Below are 20,879 nucleotides of genomic sequence, written 5' to 3'. Positions count from 1 at the left end.
TATTCAGTGAATTAAAGTTGTGTGGTGCAAATACTGGCATTTGGGAAATAGAGAAAACCTAGGAAATAGCACGGTATGTCACAGGAATGGAACTGGGAATAAAATTATTATCCTTAAGAATATCCTCCACTTTATGTACCTAGATAATTTCTACCTCTGCCAAGCCTCTGAATAACTTCTTCCATTCAGAGCATGTAGCCAATAATGAACAAAGAGAAGTCTCTAGCTTTAGAGAGATGTAGTACATAAAGGTTTCCACTGTGTCACATGATACACTCCTGGAAAAGGCACCCTCAAATCTGTTCAATGTAAGGAAAGCTGTTTAGCAGTTAGGCCATGGAATTCTCAGAGACACCATCATTAGGCCTGCCCTGAAAAATCTCTTCTATCCTGGAGAGTCCGAAGTTCTTCGGTGATGACACAAGCTTTGGCACGACAGCAACTCACAGATATTCCTTCAGTACCTCTAGGGTTTACTATTTGGCTAATAATTCAGAATAAACAACAATTTGGGAGGGAGATCAGGGAGGATGAAGAGATTAGAGATGGGGAGATGGAAGTTGGCTTTCTCTCTTGGTATAAAAAAAAATTCTTCGTACATGGGAAATTTCAGTGAGTCCAGGGTATTAGTTAAGTGTGTTCTGAAGAGATAGCCTTGATCTGAGCTTTCCACATATGGGAATCAGGAGTAGGGTGCCTCTCAAAAGCATCTGTTCTTCCCTTTTTTTTATGGTTCCTGGAAGTCAGAGAGTTTATATCATTAACAGCTTTATCCCAAAAGTCAGGTTATTTGATGGGCACCGTTGTTCCGTAGAGCTCATGGCTTTTATTTGTTTTGCACAGAAGAAAAAGGTCCTGAAGAAGAAGGGAGGAAAGAAAAGTATTTTGTCCTCAGCTCAGAGGAAATTCCTCATTGATTTGGATTCCTATAGTGCAGTTTATCTCTGACACTGATATTTGGGAGAGAGAAGTGCTTTTACTTGATATTTCATCATCTCAGTCTTTCCACTAGTATTACTCTATCATTGCCTGACAGTGACCCTTTAGATTTCTGAGTCAATAGGTGTGATTAGCTTGCAGTTTTCTTCTCTTTTTCTTCTTTCTTTTTTTATTTTTTTAGACAATTTCATTGCTCTTTTAAATTATTGATTATATATTTATTTCAAATGTTATTTTCTTTCCCAGTTTCCTGCCATAAGTTCCCTACCCAGAACCCTCCCATTTTCTATAACCCCATTTACTGCCCTTGACATTCTCTTGAACTAGTAGTCAAAGCTAGATTGGACCAAGGGCTTCTCCTTCCATTGGTGCCAAAAAAGGCAATCCTCTGCTACATATGAAGTTTAGACATAGGTATGTCAATGTACAGTCTTTGACAATTGGTTTAGTAACAGAAATCTCTGCTTCATTTGCATTATTTTTCTTATGGTATTGAAAGTCTTTCAGCTCTTGTAATCCTTTCTTAAAATCTACCAAAAGGGGTGGGTTTAAAGTTCACTTGTCTACCACTACCATTCACTTCTTCATTTGACAAGCTCTAGCCGTGTCTCTCAAGAAAGAATTATATCTTGTTACTCTCAGTGACACTTCTCTGCATTATCTAGATTTGGTGGCTGAATATATATATATTTGCTGTCTCCTACAACTATGAGCTTTGGTGGAATTTTAATTTGGATTCTGGGAAACTAGATCAAAGATTTGGAATCGACAAAGAACAATGCCAAATATAAACCCTCATGGTATTATGAAACCAATGAGGTAATGATGTTGAGGATTCAATGGACCTCACCGATTCCTCTGCATGCCCATCCTACTGAATCTTATGTTTGGCCTAAAGAAAGAATCATGGTTAAATATCCAAAAGCCTCAATTCTGCCCTTGGGAACACAGGAGGTAGATATTAGAGAACTGATATCTAGTATGGATACAGATCCACATTCTATAATTCCTGTTTTCCTTTTCTTTACTGATGTCCGGTAAATTTTTGATAAAATAGGATTATGGAGTTTATCTTTTCAAGTAGTACACAATATATACACTGGTATATTCACGCTATGGCTGGGGCCTCTTCGTTTCCTACGTCATTGAAAAATTGAATTAGAAAACAGAATATTTGAGTACACTCAGGAATATATATATAGCAAGGAATGTACAGTGAAAAAATGTAGTAATATATTCACCCAATTAAAGATCTGTAAGGAAAATACTGGCCTTTTGGAAACAGAGATAACGTAGAAAATTGAACGGTATATCACAGGAATCAACCTGGGAAAAAAATTATTATCCAGAAGAATCTCCTCCACACATATTTTCTACCCATGTCAAGCCACTGACTTTCTCCATTCAGAGCATGTTACCAATAATGAAGCAAAGAGAAGTCTCTAGCTTTAGAGAGATGTAATATGTAAAGGTTTCCTCTGTGTCCCAGGAGACATCCTGTAAAGGGGACCCTCAAATCTCTTCAATGTAAATAAAGATGTTTAGAAGGTAGGCCATTGCAGTTCTCAGTGGCATCACCATTAGACCCTCCCTGAAAAATCTCTTGTACCCTGGAGAGCCCTAGTTTCTTCAGTGATGTCAAAAGTGTTGTTGTGTCCGCATGTGCCTCTTGGATATTCCTTCAGTACCAATAGTGTTTACTATTTGGCCACTAATTCAGAGTAAACAGCCATTTGGGAGGGAGAACACAGAGGATGACAATATCAGAGATGGATAGAAGGAAGCTTGAATTCTGTCTTGGTATAAAAAAAGGAAGAAAAATATGGTTCATGAGAAACTCAGTGGGTCCTGAATAGCCATTGAGTGGTTTCACTAAACAGATAGACTTGATCTGAGTGTTCCACATATGGGATTCAGGAGCAAGATGCCTCTCAGAAGCATCTGGACTTGCCTGCTTGTTATGGTTGCTGGAAGGCAGAGAGTTTATATCGTTCATTTCTTTATTCCAAAAGCCAGTTGTTGGGAAGGGGTCCATTGTTTTTCTGAGAGCTCATCACATTTATTTTTGTTACCCCGTAGTAAAACATCCTAAGGAAGAAGAGAAAGACAAATTTTATATCCTCAGCTCAGTGTAAACTCCTCCATGCTTTGGATTCATAAAGTGCAGTTTGTGTCTGACACTGATATCTAGGAGAAAGAAGTGCTTCTAGTCGATGTTTGATCATCTTACTCTTTCCACTAGAATTACTCTGACTACCATTCCCTGACAGTGAATCATTAGATTCCTGAGTCAATGGGTGTGATTAGCAGGCAGTTCTCTTTTGTATTATTTCTTAATTTTTTAACATTTTTTTGCCCTTTTAGTTGGATATTTCTTTTTTTTTTCTTTTCTTTTATTCAGAGATGGGGACCAAACCCAGGGCTTTGCACTTGCTAGGCAAGTACTCTACCACTGAGCAAATCTCCAACCCCTAATTGAATATTTATATATTTTCATTTCAAATGTTATGTTTATATTCAGTTTCATTTCCACAAGATCCCTAAGCAGTCCCCCTCCTATGCCTCTATAACCACACTTATTACCCCTTGACTTTCCCATTTACTAGGAGTCAAACCTATGGATGACCAAGGGCTTCTCCTTCCTTTGGTGCCCTACAAGTCCTTGCTCTGCTACATATGCAGATGGAGACATAAGTGTGTCCATGTACAGTCTTTGAACATTAGTTTAGTACCAGGTTTGTTGGCATCTTTGTTCTTATTGAGTTGAAAGCCCCTTCAGCCCTTGTAATCCTTACTCAAAATCTACCAACAAGAGTTCCGTTTTCAGTTCACTGGTTTGCCACTGGCATTCACTTTTGTATTTGACATGCTCTAGCTGAGTCTCTCAGGAAGGATCTATATCTGGTTCCTGGAAGAATGCACTTATTACGTTCATCTATCTTATCTAGATTTGTTACTCTCTCTCTCTCTCTCTCTCTCTATATATATATATATATATATATATATATATATATATATATATATATATACTGATATATACTGTATATATATATATATATATATTTGGTGGCTTCTATAATTATGACGTTAGGTGGAATATTACCATGGATACTGCACAATTAGCTCAAGAATGTAGAATCAACAAATGACAATGCCAAATAGACTCCCTCCTGTTCTTAAGAACCTATTAAATTTGACGTATACCTGGACCTCACTCATTCCTCTCCCTTCCCATCCTCCTGAATCTTATGTTTGGCCTAAAGAAAGAATCATGGTAAAACATCCAAAACCCTCAAGACTGGCCGAGGGAACACAGGAAGGTAGATATTAGAAACTGATATCTAATGGAACTACAATACTGTATTCTATAGTCTATGTTGTCCTTTGTGTTACTGATGTCTGGTAATTTTAGGAAAAAATAAGGATTTGGGAGTTTATCTTTTGAAAAGAGTACACAATATTTACACTGTTATATTCACTCTAAAAATGACCCCCTTTGTTACCAAAATCATTGGAAAAAATTGAATTGAAAAGAGGAATATTTAAGTTCACATACGGGAAAAAATATATAGAGTCCTATACCAAGGAATGTACAATAGGAAAACGTAATACAATTTTCATTCAATTAAAGGTCTGCAAAGAAAACCCTGGTCTTTGGGAAACAGAGAAAACCTAACAAATTGAATTGTATCTCACAGGAATATACCTGGAAATAGAAATATCCAGAAGAATCTCCTCCACCTTATGTTCCCAGAACTTTTCTACCTATGCCAAGCCCCTGACAAAGTTTTTCCATTCAGAGCATGTAACCACTAATGAAGCAAAAATAAGTCTCTACCTTCAGAGAGTTGTAGTATGTATAGGTTTTCACTGTGTCACTGGAGACACTCCTGTAAAGGGCACCCTCGAATCTGGTTAATATAAGGGAAAGATGTTCCCCAGGTAGGCTATGGCAGTTCTCAGTGACATCATCATTACACCTTCCCTGAAAAATGTCTTGTATCCTGGAGAGCCATTGCTTCGGCTGTGATGTCAAAAGTGTTGTTGTGTCTGCAACTGCCTCATTGATATTCTTTCAGTATCTCTAAGGTTTACTAATTTGCTTCCAATTCAGAGTAAACAGCCATTTGGGAAAGAGAACAAAGAGCATGATGATATCAGACATGGGGAGAAGGAAAGTGGCTTTCTGTCTTGGTATAAGAAAAGGAAGAAATATGTCAACAATGGGAAAGCTCAGTCATTCCTGGGTAGGAGTTGAGTGGGATCGCTGAAGAGATAGCCTCGTCAGAGCCTTCCACATATGTTAATCAGGAACAGGAACCTCTCAGAAGCATCTGTAATTCCCTGCTTGTTATGGTTCCTGGTAGTCAGAGGGTTTATATCATTATTTTCTTTCTTCCAAAAGCCTGGTTTTGAGAAGGGCACAGTTGTTTTACTGAGAGCTCATGGCTTTTATTCCTTTTGGCTCATGTTTGTAAAGATTTTAGTTCTTGATAACTTGAACCCTTCAGGTCTGTAGGAAGGCACATCACTTTTGTCACAGTGTTAGAATCAGTTGCTCACCGTTACTATTAGTAATACTACTCGCTGGGGACAGCACACATGATAGTTTACCTTTGGCCAACACTTAGTTTCCAAACAACATCCTTCGTATTTTATCACTTACACAACCATGAAATCTTATTACTGTCTTCATATTCTTTGAATTTTATCACTATTCACTCCATCCATTATTACTATCTTTGTCTCAAGAGTTGTTTCTTGTTTATCGTACAACAGTGTGCATCTACCCTGAGCTTTTTCTAACCACAAGTCTGTGCAATGTGGTTTCCTTCTGTTCCCCTTTCTTCAAACCCTCCCCCTCCATAGTAAACAGTATGTTCAATGATGTTGCACCTTAATTGTTGGTTACTTCCTATCTTGTCTTTCTCCCCATGCTCATTCAGTTGAATCCATTACTCTTTGGACACATCTGTTGCGTAGGGAGCTCTTTCCCAGGGTGTCAATTTGCCTTATTCTTTCCCTTCATTTAGATCTCTGTTTAATGCTGTATTCTCAGTGAGGCATTCAGTGAGCACACTACATTATATGGTCTCCTCTCTATTTTTCTATCCCTTTAGCCATATTAGTTTTCTTCAGATGCTTGTGACATGACAGTGCATCACATACTCCTGTCTCTACTTGCCACTAATATGTAAGAAATAGTTGTACTTGGTCTCAAACACCTTTATTGCTGGACTTTTGTCTCTAATCACTAGAATACTACATGCAGCATAAGAGAAGTTTAACAATATTTGGAGAAGTCTGAATGGATTGAAGAGAAAACCAATTGAAATTAAGTGATGTACAGAACTTTATTATTTCTTGGATGCTTTTTCCTCAGAATTGCCTACTTTATATCACAAAGTTATAAACCTATTTGCAAGGCATTGCAGGAACTTTCCAATTGACTGTATGTTTTCATTGTATTATTAGAGTTTTGTAGCTAGAAAGACAGGTCAGCCATTACAACCAAAACTTCAAGGTCCTCCTTCCCACTAGTTGCTAAAAAGTATTATGCACACAAATCATACAATTTAATATTGCTGAGTTATGATAATTTTTAACCAGTTTCTGTGCATGTAGGGTAATTATAGTTTACGTGTCTAGGATACATGAAACGTCTACAGTACACACGACCAACCAGATTACCAAGCTGCCATGGAAAGAGCAGAACTCGGTCTGACTTTCAGTTCCAGGTCCACCATTTATGGGTTGTTTTGGTCCAATGGAAAATTCTTCTTTTCTACAGCAGTTTCCTCATCTATTCAATGAACTCAGTACCTTAAATATACAGGATTATTATAAATTTATCTTTATTTGTTCATCTATAAGTAACTTAGAACCTGAAGTTTTTGTATTATCCATAAATGTAAATGTGACCCCTGCACAGTTAGAATATCAGAGGAACAAGGCTGTTTTGAGGCTGGGTTTCTCTATTGTTTACCTCGGCTATGCCATTCAAGCTGGCCTATAGGTGTCTATTATTCTCCTATCTCACCCTGCTATCCAGTGGATGGAGCACAGGGATTATAGATTCATGTTATAAAATCTTGCTTTTTATGTGGATTTCTTGCATTCAAACTCAGATCCTCACACTTGCACCTTAAGCTCTCTGCTCACTATGCTATTTCCCCAGTAAAGCCGCAAGTCACCTTTATGTGACTTGAACACATAGGAACTGCCCTTGACCGCAATGAGTCTTTAGACAAAAAAAAAAGGGTTTGGGCGTACAGAGGAAGGAGAGGGTTATGTAGTTCAGTAGCAAAATGATTGCCTGTCTCAAATGGACTCCTGAGTTCAGTCCCCAGTACTGAAAAACTAGGAGAAGTCAATCCTTGAGAGTTAAATAAGTCAGGAAAAAAGCAGATTTCTTTCTTTTCATGTGAATTAAAGGAAAGGGAGATTTTGGTTTTTTTTTTTTTATTTTTTTAACTTATTTGACAAGCTAAGTTTTTAGTAAACATAGACTGTATTACTCTGAGTTTATTTTTAATGCATGCAGTTTATATATCTAACATTGTGCATTACACTCTAACCTCAGAACCTTTTTTTGTTTGATTTTTGTGAGTATTGGTGAGGGGTAGGGTAAACAGATAAGGCCAGCTGTCTGTCTTTATTTAACTCCACTCAGGTACTGAGAAGATAGCACTGTTGAGAGTCAGAGAGAAACACAGCAGCGGTAAAGCAAGTACAAGCAAGATTCTTTTCATTTTGCATTCACATAAAAATTATGTGAAAAATTGCTATGGTCTCTCAAGGGAACATGACCTAGTGTTCAATAATTTTCAATAAAAAATCTCATATCCCAGAGTTTTAATTTCATAAAAATATTTTTTTCTATACAGATTTTTGTTTTTCAGTTTTTCTTCTATTAACCTTTGCTCAATTTAAAATAATCAAATTATGCCAGATTTCACTTATGACTTAACAATTGCAGTAGACTTAAGTATATAAAATAAGCACTTGTAAATTAATGGTAGGACTATTGATTGTTGAAATCCTTTTTGAGAATAATTGGTAGTATATGTAAAATGTTAAAAAAATTTAATTATATTGTTTTTTATAAATGTACAACCTAAGAGGCTACAATACAAAGAAATATTTTTGTGCCAATGTGCCTACAACAGTAGCACCCTCGAAGCCTCTCACATAGCCATATATTTGGAGTGTACAGGAGTTGTGTTGCTCTGTATAGTGGCACATCTTGGCAGTAATACTGGAAGTGAAAGGTAGGCATAGCACTTCAGAGTGTTGCTAGGCACTATTTACCAAAACGGAGGTAACCTATGTTTGTGGGTAGTAACCTATGAACCTCTCTAGGAATAGAGATAAGTGCATACACCTACGTATAAGCACTCGAGAACATTAGTAACTGTACTATGTTTATGTCCCAAAACTGGAACAATACAAAGTTCTATCAACAATGTAATAGATGTTTTGTTTTGTTTTGTTTTTCCCAATGGGATGGTGTGGAGAAGAGAGAGGAATGAACTGAAGCCACATACAGGGACACAGATGAAAGTTTATAACTGAGGTTTATAGAACATGAAACTAACCATTTAAAAATAAACAAAAGAAGCCAAACTCCAAAAATACACTTATTTCATTTAGCTCACAAAAAGATTGACAATTCGTATTAGAAGACAGTGCTTACTTACCATGGCTGGAAAGGGATGTAAAGCGCAGGCACTGTTTTGTGATGAGTTTCAACAGTGATTTAGGACCCAAAACAACAAAAGAAAACATATCCACCAACTGGACTCAATGCAGCAAAGATTATAATGAAAAGATATAGAATAGGCTTCTGTTTGGGGCATTGTTTTTTTTTTTTTTTTTGAGTTCACAGACATGTTCTGATTTGTAAATATTTTACATACAAGTCCAGAAGGCTCTGGAACCAGATTACTGAAATTAAATATTTGTGTCCTTAGATGACGTACTTGATTTAACTCTGTTTCTTCATTTAGCTCCTGTAAAATCATGTATGTTTTTACTGTGAAAATAAAATTATACACAGCAAGAAACATAAAACATCACTTAGCCCAAAAGATGCTAATGAATGTTAGTATCCTCTCACTAAGATTTTAAACTATGTGAGAGTTTAGAATAGAACAGTATGCAGCTTTTATTATATGGATCCATTATTCACAGAGGTGGTATTCTTATTCTTAGATAGAAACTCTATGAACTCAGCTTATTCCATAATTACTTGAGTTTATTTGCGGCCCTTTCACATCAGCCATCAGTCAAGACCGTCTCCCAGAGACACAGTTACAACACATTCTCAATAGGGGTACCTCTACGTTATGTCAAGTTGACCAGACAGAATTAGAAATTTTGGAATGTTGGAGCAAATCCGTGAGTGGCAAACAGTTAAAACAGTTAATCTTAAGATGGAATTTCAATGTCAACTTCAATATTTTATTACTTTCCCCCTTTGTAATTACTTTTTTTAGTGAAATGAAGTGTATAAAAGATGAACACTCCTTCTTTGTGTGTGTGTGTGTGTGTGTGTGTGTGTCAGATTCCTGTATACAGGTATACCCAGCATGTGTACATGAAAAAGCCCAAAAGAGGATAACAGATGTCTTTCTTATCCCTGCTTTATTCCCTTAGGCCAGGTTGCTCACTGAACTTGAGGCTGATTATTTTGCTAGGCTGCTGGTTAGTGAACTTTCCCGGCATGACTGGCTTCATGATACAGCACTAAATTATAAGTATCTATGACAAAGCCTGTTTTTATATGGTGCAAACTCACTTTGTCATGCTTGCTTAAGCTGTTTTTTGACCTCAGAATTAACTATTTTACAAGAAGATGTCAATATTGTTGCACAATCTACCTAAACCTTTTACTGTCTTAGAAGGGAGCACAGTCACAAATTTCTATTGCTCCAGCTGTTGACAACTACAGAACTTTTCTGTCTTTATGGATATACCTCCAGTAGATAGTCCATGTGATTGAAGTCTTGTGGCATTTTCACTTAGTGTGTTCTCAATATTCATTTACGTTGTGGCATCAATCCGTACTACGTTCCACATATCACTTTTTGTTTATCCATTCATCCATTCATAGACTCTTTGGGTCTTCTAAACTTAAAATTTTTCATTGTTTATATTATGATATTAGGACCTATGGGCATGTGCTTGCTATGGCTCACATGTATTGATCAGAAAACACTGTACGGGTGACGTAGGTGAGTTGTTTCCCTCCTATTGGGGCGAGAAATGGAACCCAAGTAGGTGTGCAGGCTTGGGGCATGTTTTACTTTATAGGAAAGCATCTTATTTTCTTCTATAGAGGTTATACCGCTTTCCATTACTACCAGTAATGTATGAGGGTGCTTTTACGTCCATCCAAGTGGATGTGAGGTATTGTCTTAGTTTTTAAGTTGCATTTTCCTAATAACTAATCATTTTAAGCATTTTTCTTTTAGACCAGTATGAGAACAGATGATATTTCTATTGACCAAGAGGAAACTGAGAACCAGAAATTCTAAATCAAATAATTTCTCCTACTAGGATTTGATATTTGTTTTATATATTTGATTTCAAAGCAACACTTTTTCTGACCTGTTATTTTTAAGTTACTAAATATTTTTTTTAAAAAATGATTATATAAATTAAGGAAGTATAATTTGGTTGAGATGAAATGAAAGAGCACAGTAGGTGCTGGGAAAAAACCCACTTTTTAAAAGGTAAGATGCATTAGGACTGTCAGTGGGAGTAGTGTAGCATAGGTTTGGGAAAAGTAATTTGGAGAGTAGATGTCTTTAAGAGCTTTAATTTGCAGAGCTAAAGTGTTTGAATATCAGAATTGTAGGAAGTGGAGATCAATAGTGTTCCCGAGTGGTGTGAATGGGCATATACGCAACATAGTACTTGAGAGCACCAGCTTCGTGCACAGTTATAAAAGTTGCAGCCAGGTGTGGAGGCAGAGGAAGATGCGTACCTTCAAGTACAAGGCCAGGCCAACCAAATGTTACATTTAGCTCAATAATCCAGAGCAAATTCCTCAACCTTTCTGTGCTCTTGTTTTCTCCATCAACATAGGCATAATAATTTAAATTCATGAAGCTATTATAATGATTTAAACTATTTTACATGTAAATGTACCAAGAACAAAGTAAACTCTTAATGTTTAAAACATTCCATAGATGTCAACTATTATTATGTGACATTTGCCTTGTGTTTTGTATCTTTTCATTTTACAACAAATCTGTGCAGTAGAAGTAAATGTAATTAGTGTAATGACAGAGACAGCAAAGTAGAAGAGGTTGTATCATATAGAAAGCTCCCATTGACTAAACTAGTCTTATACTAGGCATGGCACATATTTAATGCCAGGATACAGAAGGCAGAGGAAAGATGATCCCTGTGTTTGAAGCCAGTCTGGTCTACAGAGCATGCTGCAGGATTGTCATGACTGCATGTCTCAAACATAAACAAAGTCTAGTCTTACTGTTCAATGCCATTTAAACCTGCTGTTTTATACTTTAGAAAAAGAATGAAAATTAAAAAAAAAAACCATATAGAACAATGGAATAACATGATTAAAAAAGTTTGATAGAAATTAATCTAATGGCACTCTGCAGCATAAAGAGGTAGAAGAAATATGCCTAGATGCATATTTGTTGACTATTAAGATTATCTATATACAGATTGTCTTTGTAGAAATATTTTGTCCTAGGTCTGTGACTTAGAGAATTATGAGAAAAGATATTTAAAGGGAACATGGTAGATAACTAACCAATATATTTCTTTCAGTTGTTTATAAACTTGAAATAGATAGAACTGTGTGGTCCTTGATAAGAATCTACTGTGGTAGCTATCTTCTGATTGAATTCCTTTTTCTACTGAGCATCAACACAAATGGTTGGAGACAAGCTGGAGTAAATCATTTCCTCACCTTTTAACTTAATTCAAGAAACAATTTGTCTCATCATCATCCCTTTGAGGTAGTACAGCACAGAGTCTTGTGAACATGTCCTCACTAAAAGAATGGCCAGCTCACTGGGAGTCTCCTGAGTGTTCTCCGCTCTCACAGAGCGTCTGACTTACTGGGACTCCATAGATGTACTCCACTCTGAGTGACTGAATGCAAGGGTGTTCATGAATAACCTGATCAGTGCTCAAGTCAACCTCCCACTAGAGGATTATTGAACTGTGCATCATTTTTTATATATTTGTTTATTAAAGGCTATTCTGTGTAATGATAATGAGGAACTTTCTCTCTTTTGTCTTCCCTCTGCTTTACAGATTGCTGAATTCCTGGTGATATTATGGTTCCTGAGTCTTCTGCCGTGCTTCTTTGCTCCAATTGGTATCATCCCAATATATGTGTATTCACTTGCGCTTTATGGGTTTATGCACTTCTTTCTTATCAACCCCCCAAAAAACTTTCTACTATAAATCCAGATTTTGGTTGTTTAAACTTCTGGTAAGTCTAGAAGGCATGCACAATATTTTGAGCATAGTACATTAGCACTGACTTCCTCAAATTCCTCACTGGACTGTTGGATTGCATAGCCTTAGAGGCAGGATTCACATTGGGACAAGGGAATAGTGCCCAGATTCAGGAGTAAGTGCTTTTGTTGGATACCAGATATACTTGAACATTTATAACATGGAAGTCAGATAGTGAATTGATTGTATATATTATAATTAATTAACCAGTGTGGTAAAATATAGCACTTTTTTTTTCTAAAGAAAAGAGAGTCAGGCAGAGTGTTATTGTGTAATCCCTTACTTAGAATTTGAAGGTAGAAGGATTAGAAGTCCAAGGCTACTTTATACTGCATTTACCTCAGTATTCTCTTAGATTTCCTCTAACTATAAATCCCTATGAAGTGTTTATTTTTGTCTAAAACATATATGTGAGTGCCTACATATATGTATATGTATGGGTATCACACATGTGGTTGGTATTCATGAAAGCCTAATGAGTGTGTCTGATCCCTGAAGGTTGAGTTGTAGACAGTGGTGAACCAAGCATGGGTGATGGGAACTAAGCTCCTTTCTCCACAAAATCAGCAGTACATAACTATAGAGCCACCGATCTAGCATTTCTATAAACTTATTTCTAAATGACGGTTTTGGAAGATTCAGAAAGCTTACTGTGATGATGTTGCAATAGCAGGATGGTATAGATGCGTACTTTGTGAGCAGTGCCTCGGTGAGTCCTTTTTTTTTTTTTTGAGTAGGAAGCCATCATTTCATGCATAATTACTTTCTCTGATGAGTAGAATGATCCCTGTTGAATGGATGGGTATCTAGGTCTGAACTGTGTGATGATAAATTTAGACTGATTGGTTGAATAGGCTAGAGTGAGGTATAAAAAGGATTAACACACTAGTAAACGTCTTCTTTGAAGAAGTGATTTGTTGCTTTTATAATATCATTACTAAAACAGAAGTGTTATAGGGTATAGGTCATTTAAAATCAGTTCGACTATTTACTCAAACTTCATTTATAAAATTATTCCCTAAAATGTATGTCAGAGTATTAACTTAATGTTTTCACCATAGTTTTATTTATTGAAAATGTTTGTAAACTTTTGTCCTAAAATAAATATCTTATTTCCCTTTTTTCTCCATTATTTTTACTGAAAAATACTTGGTCTTAAAAATAAAGATTGCTCAACATTTATATTCATAGTTGTATCGGAATCTTTATAATTGACTTATGCTACCTTCTTTCCCCCCAAAAAAAATTAAGAAATTTAAGTACTATCTTTTGCAAAGTTACTGTGTCAAATATAGTGCATTCTATTTATACTAAGGAAGTCTTTTGTCCTCTATCCTATCATTTTTTGCCCCAACTAGGAATCCAATTAGATAGCACAAAGTCCCAGACTTTCCAATAGTAACATTACCTCATTCTTCTAGTAAGCTAACTAAAGTTTTAAAATAGAGTCCTTAGTTATATCATTATCGATCAATTTGTTTGGTTTTGTTTATTTTTGTTGCTGCTGCTGCTGTTGTTGTTATTTTTCAAGGCACGTATTTCAGTGTGGCCCTGTTTGTCTGAGATCAGGATCTACAGAACAGGCTAATCTTGAACTCACCCAGATCTGCTGCCTCTGACTCTAAAGGCATGTGCAATGAGTGCCTGGGCACAGATCAGGTTTTACCAATTTTTTTGTGTAAAATTGTGTGTGCATGGACATGAACTTAAGGGACCTGAAGAGTGTTCAGTGGTTATCAGCACAGGCTGAGGATCATGGAATCAAAATATATCTGCTCCAGAGACCAGTATCTCAAAACTTGTTATTATTGTTTCCATAGCTAATTCAAACCTTATCTGTTATAGATGATATTCAAGATTGATTCATATTATATAGTCATGTATCTCTCTGAAGAGAAATGTTTATAGAATAAAGAGAAAGAACCAACCACATCTGAGGGCAGGCCTGCCATAGTTTCCCTGGTTGAATGTGTCTACTAAATAAAAAAAGGATACATCCAGAGAGCTAGAAATTTAAGCTCATTTTCAGAATTACTATAGTGTCAGAGGAATGCAATATTATCTATAAATTTTCTTCTGTATGATAAAGTAAAGGGAGACTAAGAGGATAAAGTTAAAAGCTATCTCTATCCATTCTCCTCCACGCAGGTACCACTGGGTCCACTGCACAACAAACAGTATCTGGTTCTCCTCTGCAATGACAGGAATTTTTTTTATAATTATAACAGGTTTAAAGAAAACCAGTCAAGGTGAATTTGTGTTAATGCGAATAACAAAGGACTAGCTTAGGAAATACTATGAGAAAGTTGACCGTGCTGTTACACACTATGATCCTGGCCTTACTGAGTAAAGGCAGGAGAATTTCAAGTTAGAGGCCAGCCTGGGGTACATAGTGCAGCCTGTCTCAACCTACTCCCCTTAAGAGAATTGTTATAAGAATTGAGCTATACCCATTTGTAAACTCTAAGAGAATATATTGCATGAGTTAGTTGCTTAACAACACATTTATCATTATTTTCAGAATAGTGGTCAGAGGTGATTTTTGTGGAAATGTTAAGGCCAACACAGTCATTACCATTACATTAGTGAAATCAATATTATATAGTCTGTGGGTGCAGTCAAGTGGTAGAGTGCATGCCTCATATGCATAAGATCCTGGGCTTGAAACCCAATGCTCTAAGAGTGTCATTTAGGTTAGAGAATGCAACAGACCTCAGATGATCACACTCCCTGCCAGTTTTTCTCTCTCTGATTTTGTGAGACAGGGTTTTTCTGTGCAGCTGTCCTAGAACTCATATTGTAGACCAGGCTGGATAACAATTCAGAGATAAGCATGCCTCTTCTTCCCTCTTTTGGAATTAAAGGCATGAGCCACCACTGTCTGTCCCTTCCTGTCTTTTATAGGCAAAGAAGAGCTTTGTAGTCAGCCAAGTTTACCCTGTCCAACAAATGATTTGTAGTCCAACACCGGGTTACCTCTTGTGCTTACATCACTTATTTTTCTTACTCCATAGCACAGGCTAGCCTCAAACTTGTTGCACTGCTGCCTCAGCCTTTTAAGTGAAGGCCTACAGGAACGAACCACTATGGCTAGCGTATTCTCTCTCCACTTGGTTTCTGCTTTCCCCAACAACAAACACACACTCATCCACTGTTTACCTTCCAATTTTGCATTCAACTCCTTCCTACTTTACTGGGTTACACACCCTCGTTGTCTGGGCTTAGTGTACGTGTGTTATTTATTTGTTTCCTTTTTAACAGCAGTCATTCTGAATGGTCAGCCTTGCAGTAGAGAACTGATTCTATGTTTTCTCATTTTTTCCTTTCTTTTTCTCATTTTTGAGTATTTACTGCTGCCTTTCATAAGGTAGGCTTTGCCAATTTCTGGATGTCCGATCAGCTGAACAGCCTGTCAGTGATTCACATGGACCTGGAATATATGATCTACTTTTAAAATTTGAACTTAAATGGGATGAGAATAAGGGCCTGTTGCCAAATGATCCGCAAGATACAGTATGATTTTGTATTCACACTAGTGAATGCCAGCATAAACAAAGAACTGTTGGGAATGATAACTTCTACAGTTAATGTCATGATGAAAACTCATCCAATAGCATTACACAGAGAATTAAATGTGCTTGGCACCCTGTTAGCAATCTCCTTATCTGAAATCATTTATTTGGCATTTAAGTTGTGTTAGAATTTTAGTCAACCTCTTGCCAAAACATTTACAACTTACATTTAAAGAATTCTGCAGTTATATCTCAACGTTCATATGTGTTGGTAGCTGTATCACAACTGCTAGAGTGCCAGCAGCTAGTCCTCATAGAAATGCTCAGGATGCCATTGTAGGAGCCAGTGGTCCAAGTACTGATTGCTTAGAATCAGGTCGAATGCCTGAGAAAGAACATCCTGGTCAGTACAGAAGTCTTGACCTTCTTCTGGCTCTTTACCCATGCTTAGGTGACACCAAGTTAATTTAGTTAGGAAGTTTGCATTAATTACAAAGATCTAAGTGTAGAGAGACCTAGCATGTACTCACAAAAGATAATGATAAATTGGGTATGGCAGGCCACGACTCACCTGCAATCCCAGCACTGAGGAGGCTGAACCGATAGGATTGCCAGTCATCCTGGGGTGCATAAATGAAATCCTGTCCCCAAAACAAAAACTACTGCAGAGCAGCAATAAAAAACAATAATGAGCCATAAGCATTCTATGATTATGAGGAGGCCATAGAGCGTGTGCTCTGGGTGTATGTTTATAGTAACTTGCCACTTACAAAGCTGTCTCAGTACCCGTAATATTTCTACATTTTCCTATGTTTAAAGTCATATAACAAAGCATGTGTTTTTCTTCCTTTTATTCATAGACTCTTTTCCTATAGTTTTATTACACTTGAAAAAAGTACAAAATTGTTTGAGTTGGTTCTAGGATATTCAGAAATCACAAAAAGAATTGCCCAGTAGTCACCTCAGCTTCTCTTGTTTTCTCATCCACTAAAGAGGTTGTGCAAGTAGTGTCTGCATAGGAGAAAGTGACTGTGAACCCACGGGATAGGGTTTTATGGATATGCTGATGGGTAGTTGTACTGTGTGAATAAATGGTATGAACAGTTAATTTATTTGAATTGCGATATTGTTTTCGTTCTTCTTTGAAATATTCACAGAACCAGAATTTTGCAACAGAAATACATACAGAGTGCAAGCCACTGTTCAGTGCATTCCTGCTTGGCTTCGCTTCATCCAGTGCCTGTGCTGGTACCGTGACACAAGAAGAGCCTTTCCTCTTCCAGTAAATGCTGCCTGGCAAATACTCTACAACTTTCTTCACCCTGACATTTCCAGCCCTTTACAACACTCACAAAGGTAGGCTGAGGTCTCCCATCTGAGCCCTTACTACTGCATTCTGTTGCCCTGGACTCTGCCGTCGCTGCTGCTGGTTCTGCTGAGGCTTCAGAACCCGGACATCTCACTTTAGCCTTGAATATAGTTTTAATCTCATTTCAATTAACAGTTATTATCACTAAGATTTTCAGTCAATTGGTTAGAATTGTGATGCTGTTTCAATCCTGTCTGTTGCTCAGTGGCTTTAACCTATGGGTGCGTTGGGTTTTAATTTAGTGGTTTAGAGTGTTTTTTTTTTCTGTTTGTTTTTGAGGATTTTTTGTTGTTTTTCCTTGGGGGGGTTGGGGAGGTTGAAATTTCCTTGTTTATTAGTGAAGTTAAGAAATGGTTAGGTGCACAAGAATCCCTCTTCCAACCAAGTATTTAATATTTAAGTATTTTCTTTGATGAACATGTAAGGATTGTTTACAGCCCATTTAACTGCAAATTGAGTTCTCTGATCGCTTCAGTTTCTCATTTCTATGGAATCCTGCTATGACTTGCTACTGATCTTCTGTTGGGAATAGAAAAAAAAAAGTCTTTTAAGTTTAGAACCAAATGCAGACACTCAGTTTGAATTTTTACCATTTCCCATGAACTGTCATTGATTTTCCATCCTTGCACTAAAATGTATTCCTTCTTTGTCTGCTGAGTAGAGAGTATCAGCCCACACCTTACAAAGTGCAAAGAGCTTTGACTAATGCAGATTAGTAAAGAGCTTTTTAAATACGCACGTAAATTGTTCTCAGTAAACTTTTCTGTGCGGCTCTATTGGGAGATATATTCAGAAGTACAAAACTACTGTTGCTGTAATATGTATCTGATGCCATGTCAGATGAGGTCACTGTTAGTTCCGTGATATTGGTGTCCCTGAACTTTCAGAGTATGACATAGGGTCTGTGCTAGAATAGTAATGATAAATGTAGCCATTCTTGTTAAGTGTTAGAATTTAATTGAGTACCTCAGTGAAGGAAACACATCCACAGGAATTCCATAATTTTAGTTCTTGCTAAGGAATGCCAGTACTCAATACCAGTATGCACCTTGATTTATAGATTTGACAGTTGATTTGGAAAAAAAGATGTGATATGGCTTCTTTTACTAAATTATCAGAAACATCTGCCTCCTGTCTTAGATATAAATGAGTGCTGGGGTAGATTATACTAGTAATATATTTATTAGGAAGTTAAAATTGCTGGAAGGTACTATTGACACAAAATACAGCACTTACCTCAGGAAATAAGGAATAGTTAATTCTTGAGGCAAACCTAAGTGCTAGTAGCCTGGGAGCACAGACTCAGGTTATAACCACTGGAGGTGATTACATAATATTTTATTTGATACAAAACAAAGAGAAACATAAATAAGTGCATTTATCACATTGATGATCACTGCCAATAAGTAGGCTACAGCAAAACAAGTGGAACTCTGTATAAATCTAGGATGTCTGATAACATGTTTAGCTTTCAGATTGGTAAAGGATGGTGCCCTGCTGAGCATACATTTTAGGGCTGTAGTGAATTTGGTCCCCAACACCCATGTAAAGGCTGTGAAAGGCAGCAAACACCTATAACTCGAGCTCTGGGAAGATAGACACTGTGACTTACTTGCCACTCCTATTATGGTATCATTGAGCTGCAGATTCAATCAGAGACCTTGTCAAAAAAATAGGGTGGAGAATGCCTGGGAAGACACTGATACCAAGCTTCCCACACACAGAGAAAACATTTGACAGATTTGGATAGTCACAGGCCCATTCAGATAAAGGAGTGAACAGTGAGTGACTTTCAAAGGGAAAGTCTAAGGTAGTCTGGTTAGGTTCTTCACACCATCTTCAATCACGAAGCTCGTTATTGAGACTCAGCCTTGAGGAACTTATGTTTACATAAAGACCTTTAACAACACAAAAGGATTACAAGTCCAAGCCTGTCTTATTTACAGAGTGAGTTCAGGCCAATCTGGCCGCATAATAAAATCCTGTCCCAAAATAAGTAATATATAGCTTACCTCTAATTCATAGAACTCTGTGGTCTGTCCTTAGCACGATGTAAGAAGAATTACAAAGAAGGTTGGGATGAGCCAGTAAAAATGGCTTCACAAGTAAAGGCACCTGAAGCAAAACTTGACAGCCTGAGTTCAGTCCCTGAGCACGATGGTAGAGAAAAAGAACTACCTCCATCAGGTTGTTTTCTGACCTCTGTGTTTGAACAGTTGGACTATGAGGAAATGGATGCTTTGTCCCCAGTATCACAGGGGGCGGGGGTATGTGAACAGAACTTTGAGCCAACATAATTTACCTATACATGAAGCAGTCCTGTACTAGTAAATACATATATTTCCTATTCAAGTATAGTTTAAATTGGTACAGTTTTACATTGATATATTTGATGCATTGATGACTTATCTGTTATATATATATATATATATATATATATATATATATATATATGTATATATATATATAATTATATTCTTTTCTCAAAAACAAAAAAATATCAGATTACATTATTCTTTCATTACAAGGTACTAAGAGAAGTTTCCTTATATCTGATTTAAAATTATAGAGGTTTGTTTAACTGTATATACTAAGGAATGGTTAAAGTGGTAAATTTATGGAGGTTTAAAACCACATATTTTTGAAAGGCTTCAATTATACTATTTTGTGTAAGCAGTGATCAGTAAAACCCTTAGCACAAAACTCTCACACAGCTTGCTAGGCCACAAATAAAAGTTGACATTCAGAGGACATGCAGGTGAGAATGACCGTGAAGGTCTGATCCTCCTGCCATAACCACTCAAGTTCTGGGATTACAGAAGTGATTAACCCTGCCTGGCTCCTTATTTTTATTTTGTGATACCAGGCTCGTTCTCAGGGGTCTGAGTGTGATGGGCCATGTGGTCACTGTGCCATGGGGCTCATTCTGCCCCACCATGCAGTGTAAGAGGTAATTCTGCTTCCTTCTCCTGTTTCCCTTGACCCCATTTGTCATGGCTGTGTTTGTCTTACACATTGCTACATCTTTTACTTCACATAATCATTGTAAGAATTGTCCTGAAATCATGGTATAGACTTTATAGGTGTACATGCTGCATGAATGCCCTGGAGAGAAAAATGGTGTGGCCATTTATTAATTTTGTTTATCATATCCCTAAAGTTTTAAATATATTGTAATATTGCTACATATTGGATACATAAATAATTTTTGTACCAAAAAGTCAAGAACTTGGCATGGCAAAATTTTGACGTTGAATCGTGTTCAGGTTTCATTTTCTTCCTTCTTTTCTTCCTTCCTTCCTTCCTTCCTTCCTCCCTTCCTTCCTTCCTTCCCTTTTTTCTTTCTTTAAGATTGGGTCTCATGTCAGGTGGTAACAGTGCATCCCTTTAATCCCGACAGAGGCAGGTAGATCTTTGAGTTTGAGTCCACCCTTGTCTATAGAGAGAATTCCGGGATAGCCAGAGTTACGCAGAAAAGCCCTGTCTCGAGGGAGAAAACAAAAAACAGAACAGAACAGAACAAAACAAAACAAAATGTGCAAGTCTCAAATAAA

At 37.0% G+C, this 20,879-nt stretch overlaps 1 long non-coding RNA gene across 2 annotated transcripts in view; it reads left to right on the top strand.

The window, feature by feature from the left end:
• Window positions 1-19,711, top strand: part of LOC134484346 (uncharacterized) — an 88,261-nt gene extending 68,550 nt beyond the window's left edge. The window contains exons 1-3 of one of the 2 annotated variants that reach the window (XR_010061753.1): window positions 4,092-4,259; window positions 12,238-12,418; window positions 17,114-19,711. This is a non-coding gene — a long non-coding RNA (uncharacterized LOC134484346). Of the gene's footprint in view, window positions 1-4,091; window positions 4,260-12,237; window positions 12,419-17,113 lie in introns of those variants that run through there. The other variant, XR_010061754.1, reaches the window with a different exon arrangement.
• Window positions 19,712-20,879: the final 1,168 nt, after the last annotated feature.

This window comes from Rattus norvegicus, chromosome Y, assembly GCF_036323735.1.
Source record: "Rattus norvegicus strain BN/NHsdMcwi chromosome Y, GRCr8, whole genome shotgun sequence".
In the NCBI taxonomy this organism is placed as follows: Eukaryota; Metazoa; Chordata; class Mammalia; order Rodentia; family Muridae; genus Rattus; species Rattus norvegicus.
The sequence above is the reverse complement of the archived record's forward strand: the minus strand, read 5'-3'. Positions and strand labels throughout refer to the sequence as shown.